This window comes from Lissotriton helveticus, chromosome 1_1 (genome assembly GCF_964261635.1).
Source record: "Lissotriton helveticus chromosome 1_1, aLisHel1.1, whole genome shotgun sequence".
Classification (NCBI taxonomy): Eukaryota; Metazoa; Chordata; class Amphibia; order Caudata; family Salamandridae; genus Lissotriton; species Lissotriton helveticus.
Genome location: NC_136057.1, coordinates 1,239,858,196 through 1,239,873,691, shown reverse-complemented (window position 1 = coordinate 1,239,873,691; position 15,496 = coordinate 1,239,858,196). Strand labels below are relative to the sequence as shown.

General features: G+C 50.9%; 1 protein-coding gene across 3 annotated transcripts in view; it reads left to right on the top strand.

Annotated features, from left to right (window-relative positions):
• GRAMD4 (GRAM domain containing 4) overlaps positions 1-15,496 on the top strand; it is a 480,409-nt gene that overhangs the window by 94,995 nt on the left and 369,918 nt on the right. The window lies entirely within an intron of this gene.

Below are 15,496 nucleotides of genomic sequence, written 5' to 3'. Positions count from 1 at the left end.
TCTGTGTCTTTCTCTTTCTCTCTCTTTCCATGTCTCTCTCTCTTTCTCTCTCCCTTTCACTTTCTTGCTCTTTCGCTGTCTCTCTCTCTCATTCTCTCATTCTCTCTCTCTGTTTCTTTCTTTATTTTTCTTTCTTTCTTTTTCTTTCTTTCTTTTTCTTTCTTTCTTTTTCTTTCTTTATATTTCTTTCTTTCTTTCTATTTCTTTCTTTCTATTTCTTTCTTTCTTTCTTTCTTTCTTTCTTTCTTTCTTTCTTTCTTTATATTTCTTTCTTTATCTTTCTTTCTTTATCTTTCTTTCTTTCTTTCTTTCTTTCTTTCTTTCTTTATATTTCTTTCTTTATATTTCTTTCTTTCTTTCTTTCTTTCTTTCTTTCTTTCTTTCTTTCTTTCTTTCTCTCCCCTCTCTCTTACACTCTTTCTCTCCCCTCTCTCTTACACTCTTTCTCTCCCCTCTCTCTTACACTCTTTCTCTCCCCTCTCTCTTACACTCTTTCTCTCCCCTCTCTCTTACACTCTTTCTCTCCCCTCTCTCTTACACTCTTTCTCTCCCCTCTCTCTTACACTCTTTCTCTCCCCTCTCTCTTACACTCTTTCTCTCCCCTCTCTCCCCTCTCTCTTACACTCTTTCTCTCCCCTCTCTCCCCTCTCTCTTACACTCTTTCTCTCTTTCTCTCTTTCCCACTCTCCCTTTCGCTTTCACTTTCCTGCTCTTTGTCTGTCTGTCTGTCTCTTTCTTTCTTTCTCTTTTCTTTCTTTTTTCTTTCTTTATTTCGTTCTTTCTTTCTTTAACTCTCTCTCTCCCTCTCTCTCTCTTTCTCTTTTTTGAAACATTGCAAAGATCTCGTAGATGACAAAGTACAAACAAGCATTTGCAATGCAATAGGTCTTGCATGTTTTGTATTTACGTGACTTAGCTGTATTGATATTACAAATTACAATGGCTTTTAATTTTTAAATAATTAATACTTAAATAAAAGTGATTTTAATTTATAATGGCAATAGCTTAAACTTTTGTAAATAACTTTTGTGAAGATTATGTTCAGTGTATTTTATTGTGACGAAAATCCAAGAACAGAAGTGAAATATTAACATCTTTTTGTGACATTTGTAATAAAGTTTGAAACCTTGAGAGAACCTATTTGAACCAGTTGTTGTTGAATGGTTGTGCAGATTGATGCTGGGGTGGTGCTGAGTGATGCTGTGGTAGTGCTGAGTGATGCTGTGGTAGTGCTGAGTGATGCTGTGGTGGTGCTGAGTGATGCTGTGGTGGTGCTGAGTGATGCTGTGGTGGTGCTGAGTGGTGCTGTGGTGGTGGTGTGGAGTGGTGCTGTGGTGGTGCTGAGTGGTGCTGAGTGATGTGGTGGCGCTGAGTGGTGCTGTGGTGGCGCTGAGTGGTGCTGTGGTGGCGCTGAGTGGTGCTGTGGTGGCGCTGAGTGGTGCTGTGGTGGCGCTGAGTGGTGCTGTGGTGGCGCTGAGTGGTGCTGTGGTGGCGCTGAGTGGTGCTGTGGTGGCGCCGAGTGGTGGTGCTGAGTGGTGCTGAGTGATGTGGTGGCGCTGAGTGGTGCTGTGGTGGTGCTGTGGTGGCGCTGAGTGGTGCTGTGGTGGCGCTGAGTGGTGCTGTGGCGCTGAGTGGTGCTGTGGTGGCGCTGAGTGGTGCTGTGGTGGCGCTGAGTGGTGCTGTGGTGGCGCTGAGTGGTGCTGTGGTGGCGCTGAGTGGTGCTGTGGTGGCGCCGAGTGGTGCTGTGGTGGTGCCGAGTGGTGGTGCGGCGCTGTGGTGGCGCTGAGTGGTGCTGTGGCGGCGCTGAGTGGTGGTGGCGCCGAGTGGTGCTGTGGCGGCGCCGAGTGGTGCTGTGGTGGTGCCGAGTGGTGCTGTGGTGGTGCCGAGTGGTGCTGTGGTGGTGCCGAGTGGTGCTGAGTGGTGCCGTGGCGGCGCTGAGTGGTGCCGTGGCGGCGCTGAGTGGTGCCGTGGCGGCGCTGAGTGGTGCCGTGGCGGCGCTGAGTGGTGCCGTGGCGGCGCTGAGTGGTGCCGTGGCGGCGCTGAGTGGTGCCGTGGCGGCGCTGAGTGGTGCCGTGGCGGCGCTGAGTGGTGCCGTGGCGGCGCTGAGTGGTGCCGTGGCGGCGCTGAGTGGTGCCGTGGCGGCGCCGAGTGGTGCCGTGGCGGCGCCGAGTGGTGCCGTGGCGGCGCCGAGTGGTGCCGTGGCGGCGCCGAGTGGTGCCGTGGCGGCGCCGAGTGGTGCCGTGGCGGCGCCGAGTGGTGCCGTGGCGGCGCCGAGTGGTGCCGTGGCGGCGCCGAGTGGTGCCGTGGTGGAGCTGTGGTGGTGCTGAGTGGTGCTGAGTGATAATGTGGTGGAGCTGAGTGATAATGTGGTGGTGCTGTGGTGGTGCTGAGTGATAATGTGGTGGTGCTGTGGTGGTGCTGAGTGTTAATGTGGTGGTGCTGTGGTGGTGCTGAGTGTTAATGTGGTGGAGCTGAGTGATAATGTGGTGGAGCTGAGTGATAATGTGGTGGAGCTGAGTGATAATGTGGTGATGCAGAGGGCAGAAAGGCACAAAAAGCAGTCTAACAAAGGGCAGAAGGGCAGAAAAAGAAGGGAAAAACGAGTAACAGAGGGCAGAAGGGTACAAAAACAAGGGAATAACAGAGGGCAGAAGGGCACAAAAAAACGAGTCTAACGGGGGGCAGAATGAATCCCGCCCTGCATGTTTGTCCACGAAGATGCCACCTTTTTGTGCAATACCTCTACTCAACTGGAGTACTTTCTACTGTCTAATCAGTAAGTGCTCCCTCGTTGGCTAAATGTATAGGGGCAGATTTACAATAACTGGCACATCCCCAGGGATGCGCCAGTTATTGTGCGCCGCAGCTCCGCCACCCATGGTGCGCCGCATTTACAATGCGGCGCACCATGTGGCAATAACTGCACAGATGCGTCACGCATCTGTGCCGTAAAAGCAGCGCGTTGCTGGAGCTGCGTCGCGCTTGCGACGCAGCTCCAGCAATGCTCAGGGGCTGCCCTATCTCCCCAATGCGACATCAAGCCTTGCGCCTGCTTCAAGCAGGCGAAGGGTTTTGACGCAGCATTGGCCTAAAAGTGACTGAGTGAAATCTTGTAGATTTCACTCAGCCACTTTTAGGAGGCTGAGTCGGAACGCCTCCTAATGGCGCAGGGCTTTACAACGTGACGCATCTCACAGAGAGATGCGTCACGTTGTTAATACCCAGCACCATGGCGCATCTTTTGTGCTGCCGCTGCGTTACAAAAGGTCTCAGAGGGTGGCAGGGGTGAACCAGAGGGTGGCAGGGGTGAACCAGAGGGTGGCAGGGGTGAACCAGAGGGTGGCAGGGGTGAACCAGAGGGTGGCAGGGGAGAACCAGAGGGTGGCAGGGGTGAACCAGAGGGTGGCAGGGGTGAACCAGAGGGTGGCAGTGGTTAACCAGAGGGTGGCAGTGGTTAACCAGAGGGTGGCAGTGGTTAACCAGAGGGTGGCAGTGGTTAACCAGAGGGTGGCAGTGGTTAACCAGAGGGTGGCAGTGGTTAACCAGAGGGTGGCAGTGGTTAACCAGAGGGTGGCAGTGGTGATGCTGTGGCGGCGCTGAGTGATGCTGTGGCGGCGCTGAGTGATGCTGTGGCGGCGCTGAGTGATGCTGTGGCGGCGCTGAGTGATGCTGTGGCGGCGCTGAGTGATGCTGTGGCGGCGCTGAGTGATGCTGTGGCGGCGCTGAGTGGTGCTGTGGCGGCGCTGAGTGGTGCTGTGGCGGCGCTGAGTGGTGCTGTGGCGGCGCTGAGTGGTGCTGTGGCGGCGCTGAGTGGTGCTGTGGCGGCGCTGAGTGGTGCTGTGGCGGCGCTGAGTGGTGCTGTGGCGGCGCTGAGTGGTGCTGTGGCGGCGCTGAGTGGTGCTGTGGCGGCGCTGAGTGGTGCTGTGGCGGCGCTGAGTGGTGCTGTGGCGGCGCTGAGTGGTGCTGTGGCGGCGCTGAGTGGTGCTGTGGCGGCGCTGAGTGGTGCTGTGGCGGCGCTGAGTGGTGCTGTGGCGGCGCTGAGTGATGCTGTGGCGGCGCTGAGTGATGCTGTGGCGGCGCCGAGTGATGCTGTGGCGGCGCTGAGTGATGCTGTGGCGGCGCCGAGTGATGCTGTGGCGGCGCCGAGTGATGCTGTGGCGGCGCCGAGTGATGATGTGGCGGCGCCGAGTGGTGCTGTGGTGGTGCCGAGTGGTGGTGCTGAGTGGTGCCGAGTGATGTGGTGGCGCCGAGTGGTGCTGTGGCGGCGCCGAGTGGTGCTGTGGCGGCGCCGAGTGGTGCTGTGGCGGTGCCGAGTGGTGCTGTGGTGGTGCCGAGTGGTGGTGCTGAGTGGTGCTGAGTGATGTGGAGGCGCTGAGTGGTGCTGTGGCGGCGCTGAGTGGTGCTGTGGCGGCGCTGAGTGGTGCTGTGGCGGCGCTGAGTGGTGCTGTGGCGGCGCTGAGTGGTGCTGTGGCGGCACTGAGTGGTGCTGTGGCGGCGCTGAGTGGTGCTGTGGCGGCGCTGAGTGGTGCTGTGGCGGCGCTGAGTGGTGCTGTGGCGGCGCTGAGTGGTGCTGTGGCGGCGCTGAGTGGTGCTGTGGCGGCGCTGAGTGGTGCTGTGGCGGCGCTGAGTGGTGCTGTGGCGGCGCTGAGTGGTGCTGTGGCGGCGCTGAGTGGTGCTGTGGCGGCGCTGAGTGGTGCTGTGGCGGCGCTGAGTGGTGCTGTGGCGGCGCTGAGTGGTGCTGTGGCGGCACTGAGTGGTGCTGTGGCGGCGCTGAGTGGTGCTGTGGCGGCGCTGAGTGGTGCTGTGGCGGCGCTGAGTGGTGCTGTGGCGGCGCTGAGTGGTGCTGTGGCGGCGCTGAGTGGTGCTGTGGCGGCGCTGAGTGGTGCTGTGGCGGCGCTGAGTGGCGGTGCTGAGTGGTGCTGTGGCGGTGCTGAGTGGTGCTGTGGCGGTGCTGAGTGGTGCTGTGGCGGTGCTGAGTGGTGCTGTGGTGGAGCTGTGGCGGTGCTGAGTGTTAATGTGGTGGTGCTGTGGTGGTGCTGAGTGTTAATGTGTTGGAGCTGTGGTGGTGCTGAGTGTTAATGTTGTGGAGCTGAGTGATAATGTGGTGGAGCTGAGGTGGTGCTGAGTGTTAATGTGGTGGTGCTGTGGTGGTGCTGAGTGTTAATGTGGTGGAGCTGAGTGATAATGTGGTGGAGCTGAGTGATAATGTGGTGGAGCTGAGTGATAATGTGGTGGAGCTGAGTGATAATGTGGTGGAGCTGAGTGATAATGTGGTGGAGCTGAGTGATAATGTGGTGGAGCTGAGTGATAATGTGGTGGAGCTGAGTGATAATGTGGTGGAGCTGAGTGATAATGTGGTGGAGCTGAGTGATAATGTGGTGGAGCTGAGTGATAATGTGGTGGAGCTGAGTGATAATGTGGTGGAGCTGAGTGATAATGTGGTGGAGCTGAGTGATAATGTGGTGGAGCTGAGTGATAATGTGGTGGAGCTGAGTGATGCTGTGGTGGAGCTGAGTGATGCTGTGGTGGAGCTGAGTGATGCTGTGGTGGAGCTGAGTGATGCTGTGGTGGAGCTGAGTGATGCTGTGGTGGAGCTGAGTGATAATGTGGTGATGCAGAGGGCAGAAAGGCACAAAAAGCAGTCTAACAAAGGGCAGAAGGGCAGAAAAAGAAGGGAAAAACGAGTAACAGAGGGCAGAAGGGTACAAAAACAAGGGAATAACAGAGGGCAGAAGGGCACAAAAAAACGAGTCTAACGGGGGGCAGAATGAATCCCGCCCTGCATGTTTGTCCACGAAGATGCCACCTTTTTGTGCAATACCTCTACTCAACTGGAGTACTTAAGTGCTCCCTCGTTGGCTAAATGTATAGGGGCAGATTTACAATAACTGGCACATCCCCAGGGATGCGCCAGTTATTGTGCGCCGCAGCTCCGCCACCCATGGTGCGCCGCATTTACAATGCGGCGCACCATGTGGCAATAACTGCACAGATGCGTCACGCATCTGTGCCGTAAAAGCAGCGCGTTGCTGGAGCTGCGTCGCGCTTGCGACGCAGCTCCAGCAATGCTCAGGGGCTGCCCTATCTCCCCAATGCGACATCAAGCCTTGCGCCTGCTTCAAGCAGGCGAAGGGTTTTGACGCAGCATTGGCCTAAAAGTGACTGAGTGAAATCTTGTAGATTTCACTCAGCCACTTTTAGGAGGCTGAGTCGGAACGCCTCCTAATGGCGCAGGGCTTTACAACGTGACGCATCTCACAGAGAGATGCGTCACGTTGTTAATACCCAGCACCATGGCGCATCTTTTGTGCTGCCGCTGCGTTACAAAAGGTCTCAGTAGAGGGTGGCAGGGGTGAACCAGAGGGTGGCATGGGTGAACCAGAGGGTGGCAGTGGTTAACCAGAGGGTGGCAGTGGTTAACCAGAGGGTGGCAGTGGTTAACCAGAGGGTGGCAGTGGTTAACCAGAGGGTGGCAGTGGTGAACCAGAGGGTGGCAGTGGTGAACCAGAGGGTGGCAGTGGTGAACCAGAGGGTGGCAGGGGTGAACCAGAGGGTGGCAGGGGTGAACCAGAGGGTGGCAGGGGTGAACCAGAGGGTGCTGTGCCCATACACGACTGCATGGGTAACTTCGCCATGCAAGCTGCCCGCGAACACGCAAAAAGCCCCGTGAACACGCAAAAAACCCAGCGAACGCACAAAAACAAAAATCCACAAATTCGCGCGGATTTTGCGGATTGCGAATTCGTTTTCGCGCGAATTCGCAGAACGCAAATTTGCAAATTTCGCCCATACCGAACTGTGAAATCTTTCGGCGGTGTTGTCTCATGCTGCCTTGTTCATTGCTTGCTTCTAGGTTGTTAAAACATTCAAATGCCGCGCCCACGGCTCCCAAACAGTATTTCACATATCATTTAATGCAAACTCCATTCGAGGGCAGACTCAACGATTGCTTACTGGCATCCCTGATATACCTCTACGCCCACGAGACCTGGCTCTCAGGCGTCTTTGGCTGCCTCTCGAGGTGTTTTCACACCTCTCAAAGTCCCGCCGTCGACGGGAGCGTCGACGAGCGCTCCGACGACGAGATCAGCTTTGCCTGCATTTTCGACGACGATGCTGACTACCACTTCAGCTTTCTCTTCGTCGACGACGGTTTCGTCTACAGCCTCGACGTCGACGAGGGTTTTGTTGTCGTCTAAACCTGTCCCGTCGACGATTCCCATCTCGTCGACGAAGAAGAGAGAATCATCGTCGACGAAAGGCCCGAAGACATCGTTGTCGACGACGCCGCCGACTAGAGTCTCGTCGACGAAGACGCCGTCAACCAAGATCTCGTCGACGAAGAAGGTCTCGTCGACGAAGGCAGGCCCGTTGACGGCGACTCCGTCTACGGAGTCAGTACCAGCATCGACGACGGCCTCGTCGACGACGGCCCCGTCGACGACTATATCTTCAGTGGATCGCCCGTCGACGGTGATACCGTCGACGACCCCGTCGACGACCATTCCGTCGAGGAAGGTTTCTTCAAAATTACCGTTGACCACTCCAAAATCAGCCTCGGCGACGGCTCCGTCGGCGGCGGCACCGATTTCATTTGCATCTTTGCCGTTAGTGCCATTGAAGACCGCAAAATCTTCACATCCTCGCACTACAGTACCCTGCCAACAGATCTCTGATCCAGAGCCTCAACCACCTTCTCCAATGTTCGCAACTACATCGGAGCATGATACAGATTCAGAGCATGAAGATGGCACCTTTGGGGCAGCACGTAGCCCTTCTGATTTGATAATTAAATGTCAAGACACAGACTCTAATGATGACAATGACCCAGTCTATCAACAAGAGGAGCAGTTCACTCAAGCTCCTGTGGCCACCATTCCAATGTCCTTAATTTCTAATCTCCAACATATGCTGGACGAGTATAATCGCCGTTTTCCTGCAACACCGCAGACTACACCTGCGCAATCTCCCGCTCCTGTAGCACTACCTCCACCTGCATTGCCGCCTGTCGTACCACCTGCACTTTCACAGGTTCATAGATCTATAAGCATCCATACCACTATGTACCCGCAGGATGCGGATGATGATGAGGCGAACGCAGACCGTGAGGACGGTGAAGTCCCAGACAACACGGATGAGGAGGCAGGTGACCAGGATATGGCTGAATGGGATGATTATCGGGCGCAGCCGCCCTCTCCTCAACCTGGTACCTCGAGTGAGTCTCCACCAGTGGATATCGCCAGTTTCCATCTTTTAATGGATAAAGCGGCTCAGCGTTTCAAGCTCCCACGATCACAACGCGAGGAGGATTGTTTTCTTTACGACTTTAAGGACAAACCTTTTAAGCAGGTACACACAATCCCTATTATACATTTTGTTTGGAAAGAGGGCCTAAATTTGATGAATGCTCCAAACTCCTAACCTGCACAGATTCCGCGCCTTGAAAAGAAGTACAAGGCCCCAACTGGTTCTCCAGCTTGCCTGGTCTCTCATCCCAAGCCGGACTCTGTCGTGACTCAGGCCGCACAGTGTAGAGCACGGAATCCGGCGTCCCAAATCACAGCCCCTCCGGACAGAGAGGGTTGACGCTTGGATGCAATTGGCCGCAAGTTCTCAACCATGGCCTCCACGTCTGTCCGAGCAGCCAATGCCTTAGCCATTTTGGGACGTTTTGACCGGCAGATGTGGTCAGACATTGCAGATTACATAGCACTCATACCTGATGCTTCCAAAGCTGACGCACTACAGATTCTCCGTGATGGTCAAAGGGCATCGGAAGAAATCATCGATTGTGCAGTCGATATGGCTAACACAGGTTTCCGCCTCTTGTCAAGTGCGGCGGCACTCCGACGGCAAGGCTGGCTGAAGTCCACCTCCTTCCGGCAGGAAGTCCAAGCCAGAATACTGGATATGCCATATGATGGTGAATCATTATTTGGATCCCATATCGATGATGCCCTTGAGTCCATCGAGAAGGACACCGATACAGCGAAGTCCTTGGGCACGCTGCAATTTCGTAAGCAGTCCTTTCGAGGTGCGCGCGGACGCGGCACTTCTTCCAACTTTCGAGGCGGGCAGCAATACCATTCCTACAATCAGAGCGGCCAACGTTACACGCCCAATCAGCAGTCTCGACAACAACCCTCCAAAACATACAGAGGAAAGTCGTCCTATCGTGGCGCAAATCAGAAACGTCAATGACTTTTGCCACTCTCAATCTGTTGGAGGACGAATCTCTCCGTTTTATGCCCAGTGGTCCTTGATCACCTCGGACCGCTGGGTTTTGGATATTGTCAAACGGGGTCATACCCTGGAGTTCACAGAGATTCCTCCTTGCACCCCACCTCGTTGCCCACCTCCTCCACATCTCGAGGAGCTTTACCATCAGGTCCGTCTTCTTGTGTTAAAAGGGGCAGTCGAAGTGGTCCCGAAACATCTAAGAGGGAAGGGTTTTTACTCTCGATTTTTCCTCATACTCAAGAAGAACGGAGATTGGCGACCTATTCTGGATTTGAGGGCTCTCAACCAGTTCCTAAAGTCTCAATCATTCCGTATGCTGACGCTACTGGAAGTCCTGCGTCTTCTATCCAGCAAGGATTTTATGACCACCATAGATCTTCAAGACGCGTACTTTCACGTTCCAATCATCGAACAACATCGCCAGTACCTGCGTTTCAAAGTGGGACCAATACATTTTCAGTTCAAAGTTCGCTCAGTCAGGACTCTCTCATTCAACTCTGAGAGTTTTCTTAGCTGCAATATCTCGTTTCCGGCATGATGGCTCTTCATCCCTCTGTTCATCACGAGTTATACGTCAATTTTTCAAAGGGCTCTTCCGCAAGTTTCCACCTGTGCGTCGCCCTCCGCCAGCTTGGCACCTCAATGTGGTATTATCTCAACTTATGAAGTCACCATTTGAGCCTATCCATAAGGCCGATATCAAATTCGTCACCTGGAAGGTTGCACTTCTTCTGGCCTTGACATCATCTCGTCGCGTGAGCGACCTTCACGCTTTCACTGTCAAACCGCCTTATCTACAGTTCAAACCTACAGGAGTGGCACTTCGTACCAACCCCTCTTTCCTACCTAAAGTACCTACGGATTTTCATTTGAATGAGCCTGTGTTCCTTAAGACTTTCTTTCCGGACCCAAACTCTCCGGCGGAGCAGCGCCTACATTCTTTGGACATCAAGCGCTGTCTTAAATTTTACATTGCAAGAACTGCCCCTTTCCGCAAGTCCGACCAACTATTCATTGCATACGGACGACTGCGCAGGGGACATCCAGTTTCCAAGCCCACTGTTGCCCGGTGGCTTTCCTCAGCCATTGCCTTCTGCCACCAACAAGCGGGCAGACCATTGCAGTCTTCAGTGAGGGCTCATTCTACGAGGGCGATGTCTTCATCCACCGCCTTGTTGGCTGGTGTGCCACTTCATCAGATTTGCCGTGCAGCGACATGGTCCAGCAGGCACACCTTCACCAAACATTACTGTTTGGATGCCATCAATGAAGCGGATACCGCAGTGGGACAGGCAGTGCTTCGCCATCTTTTTCAGTAAGGTGAGCCTCTGTTCCCTCCTCCTTATTGTTTTCTGTGATTGCTTTGATGTTATATGACTGTATTATTATTATAGTACTGTCTTGATTTCTTTCTTCATATGCTTAGCAATCTCAGTTCTAGGAGGTTACTGCTTTCTATTCTATTTAAGCATGTGAATCTATGAAAGACACCTCTTAATACTGGAGAAGAACAATTGTTACTTACCTGTAAACAGGTGGTTCTCCAGTATTGGTGTCTTTCATAGATTCACATGCGACCCACCCTCCTCCCCTCAGAGGCTCTCTTCTCCTCATGCACTCTTAGTTACTTTGTACTACGAAAATCTGAGTGCTTGAGCTTCTGAGGAGAAGGTTCTAGAGGGTGCTGGCGCCTGATTGGCTGCAGTTTGGACTAACATAATGACACTAATGTGTTACAAATGGTTTTTTCTCTTTACCTTGCATTCCTATGTAGGAATCGTTTTTAGAGGATTTCAGTTGTATTTCCTTCTTTTTCTTGTATTATGTTTATACATATATATATATATATTTTAGCATTATTGCTATTTTATTTACCGTGGGACTCCCACTTCGACGACGGGGAATATTCAAGCATGTGAATCTATGAAAGACAACAATACTGGAGAACCACCTGTTTACAGGTAAGTAACAATTGTTCTTAATCATGTTTTGCTTCTATTAATTATGCACAATTTTAAGTTTGCACGTGTTTACTAACGATTTTTGCACCTAGTTAGTAAACTTTGTAATTTAAAAAGCACTGTCCAACTAGCTTTCCATATTTTTGTTCTTTGAAAACTGTTTCCCTACTGAGAATCTCATTATATGCGTAATCCTTTTTCTTTTTTTCTTATTTTTCTTTTTTTAATCGGTGGGAGTTGAGGACAACATTGTTGTAGCTCTTTAATAGTACCCCGGATGGACCATCTTTTTGGCGATTTCAGGCAGTAGAAGGGTAAGGGAAAGAAAGAAAAAAAGAGTAGTTTATCACCAAATAATTATGACGTCAGCTTTGGACTGGTCCCTGGTGCAGTGCAGGCGAGGCCGGTGTATCAGCTCTCGGCTGTGTCAATCCCAAACACCGGGCACTGCTCTCGCCTGAGCCCCTGAATCATCCCTGGGCGTCTCCGGTGACCTCTGCTGTACTTCTCATTGTGTAATCTGTTCCATATCTCATTAGGAAAGATTGGTAATGATTTTCTTCTGGTTGTGTTAATGGCAGGATTAAAATTGGCTGCTGGGGATATCGACACAATGGATCTGTGTGTTGTGCCATACAGAACATTGAGCATTTGATTTGTGTTTGTGCATTTATTTGAACCCTGCGGTGACCCACGTGATGCTTTCAATTCACCTCTTGTATTTCAAAGGCTTAACTATTAGACTGTTTATGTAAAGCGAAGTGGCACTGATCTTTTATAATTGGGTTTTGAAATAATGCCTAAATACTTTAGGCAGTCATTTGTACACGTATGTAGTTTTTCCCGTTCAGAGATCTTTCGCCGATTCCTCTTTGTTTAATGCATGTTGTTTAAATGGAATAGCCATGTTTGTTTTGCCTATAATATCTACCGCGAGCACAAACCTTGAATAAAACGTTCCAAACAGCAGATATAAGCCGAAAGAAAGTGTGTTCGTAAATGTTAATGTCCAGTCATACCAAACTTTATGTGAAGTTCTTGAGGTAATACATAACGCATCAGCCAACTTATTTAGTTCCATTATTTGGGGGACTGTATTATTCATTGGGCACTATGGTAGTATAGGAGGGGCCGCAGATGAATGTGCTCCTTCTCTGTAATACTGATAGCGCTTGTGCACATGTAGCATCAAGGCTATTTTTAGATGGTTTTGCCCCATGCAGAGAATCACTTTGCCTCTGACCCTCACCCTATTACCGATGTGGGCACAGAGGTAAATAGGCCCTTCGGAAGCGCACTGACCAGACCCTTCAGGATATCCTTCTGAGGGCACGAGTCGGGGTACCACGCGGGTGGGCGGCGTCCCCACCACTTATTTTACAGGGTGGACGCCGTCCCCACCACTTATTTTGCAGGGTGGACGGCATTTTACAGGGTGGACGCCGTCCCCCCTGCTCAAAAGCTGTACTTTTTCAGATGACGATGTTACTTGCCCGCACGGCCGCCCAAACTTTTTAAGATTTGGTTGGCCATAGCAGTCGTCACGGGATTGGCCTGAAGGGGAAGTTTGGCACTTGGCAGGTGCCCTCCTTGTATACAAAATGTCCCAGGCTGGCAGCAGAAGACGCTCCTGTTTCCGAGGTGTCAGAGTTTGGGCTGCAATGCACACACAGGTTGCGGACTGCTGAGCGCCTGTTTCATCTGGATGAGGGCTTCCAGTGCTGCGTCCTATAGAGATGCATAGACCGGCTGTGAGGAGAGGGAGGGTTGCGAGCCTTGAACCGCATTAAATAGATGCCTGAAAAATACAAAACACACAACATGCCACGCGAGAGACTGACTGGGCCAGGAAATGCAACACCCCCAATTCTACCGTATTGGTATTACCAACCAGTGCATATTTGATTTGTAACAATGACAGCAAATAACCCACGGTTATATGACATGGGTGCAAACCCAGTTTACATTTCTTGTTTAATTTCTCGTGCCCACCCAGCGAGTATTTGCATTTTTTTCAAGATGTTCTATTTCTGTAGATTATTTCATGCAGCGTATGACTCTGTTGTAGTTTTTACTATGAATAGGTAGGGGCTATTTCAGGTCGTGGGTGTGTTTATGATGTCTCACGATGGAGAATGTTGAAGTTAGAGGGGATGGCAGTGCGAGTTTCTCACAGTGCCTGTCAGTGCATTATCAATGTGTGCAGGATGCATGCACGCCAAACCCAGGCCTTACAGGCAGAAGGCTCAGTGATACTTGCATATGCGCTCCCAGTAATCGTGGGAACATGTGAGATATGCAAATGAAGGCTTTCAGAAAGATGTGGAGAGAAAGAAGTGCCTAAAATATCTAACCGAGTGTGACACTTCAGGATGCCATGGGCCATGGGCATCCAAGGCAAAGCTAAGACTCTTCTGGCATCTTTTCTATCAGACAGAGAACAGTCTGTGAAAATGGGTAGCTACTATTCCCCTGATTTCACCTTGCCATGTGGAGTTCCTCAGGGCTCCTCGTTAAGTCCGACGCTTTTTAATATCTATGTATCGGACTTAGCGAGGGTGATTAAGTCATTCGGCATAGGAATAACCTCATATGCCGATGACACTCAATTAGTCCTGGCTATTCATAGAAATGGAGCTGCAGTGGCCGCTAACTTTCAGGAAGGAATGAGAGCGATCTGCACCTGGATGGACCAGAACTGCTTAAAATTAAACTCCGATAAGACGGAGGTCATGCTCTTCGGTGAACTGACCCCGTCTTGGTCACCAGTTTGGTGGCCAGTAGAGCTGGGAGATACACCTCTCCCGGTGCTAAAAGTTAGGAATCTCGGAGTCCTATTCGATAATAAGCTTACTTTCCTTAGCCATGCCAATGCAGTGGTTTCAGCGTCCTTTTATACCTTGAGAATGGTAAAAAAGCTTCTTCCGTTTCTTCCTCAAAACTCGGGTAAAACTCTAATGTCTACGCTAGTCCTCTCAAAAATTGATTATTGCAACGGACTATGGCTGACTGCACAGGAACAAGTCATGAATAAATTATAACTAGTGCAAAATGCTGCTGCGAGAATTTTAACTGGTACACTGAAATTCTCATCCATCTCTCCCATTATTCGCCAACTACATTGGCTGCCTGTCAGAAGCCGCACAAAGTTTAAGGCGCTGTGCATCATTTATAAAACATTGAACAATACTGGACCTGACTTCCTAAAAAAAATCTATCACTTTCCATAAACCCAATCGTTCCCTACGCTCTGCGGCATCTCAGCTACTTGATATTCCACGTACTAGGAAAGCAACATGGGGTGACAAACGCTTCACAGTTGCTGCCTCGAAATTGTGGAATCAGCTCCCCCTTAATATCAGATCAAGTTCTTCCTTGCTTATATTTCGGAAGCACATAAAAACTTGGCTTTTCAACCAGTAAGTCCCTGTAGGAGCTCCCTGTAATCTTAACGAACTCCAGCGCCGAGACACCGCAAGGTATTTGTGCGCTTCTAGAAATTTTATAAATAAATAAATACAGTGGTTTGAAGGGAAGGAGGTGTCCGAGAGTCTCAAAAGATTGCTACCTGTTCTGCAGACCTTAGTAAAGTTGATTTCAGTCTCATAATAATTTGAATTGAAACTTTTTCAATTCTAATTAGGCACAACGAAATCACTTTTTTCATACTTCTGATACAGTTAATAATCATTGAAAAAGTCATAGGGTCTGAATTGTGTGTTTATGGTATGTGTCTGTTGTTGTGTGCCATGCAGGGCTGGCTTTAGGGCAGTACAACTGGTGCGGCCGCACTGGGCGCTGACCCGGGGGGAGGGGGTGCAGTATTTAGCAATAACATACGATTTAAAAACATCTCATCTTCAGCAGAGTTCCTTGTGCGCCCAGTTTCAGGCAACATCAAATATGTCAAGATTACTCCTGTGATTAATGCTCCTGCTAGAGAGAGAGATTGGAGTTTTGTCTAGTGCCGTTTTGGACTCTCCATAAAGTAGCACAGAGGCTTAGTATGCCTGCTGCAAATGAAACGTACTGTGCAGATCATAGATCTGTATTTTATGTGGATAGCTGAATGGATTACTGCTTTTCAGGGCACGAGTCGGGGTAAAAGGCGGGTGGACGGTGTCCCCCCACTTATTTTACAGCTTCAATTGTTAAATCTTGCAATACGTGCCAATGATACATCTGCTGCACATGTAATGTCACTTCCTGACATGATGTCACTTCCTGTGACACCACCTAACTTGGAGAGTCCCCCCACTTCTTTTTTCAGGACTTGTGCCCTGATCATCATTATC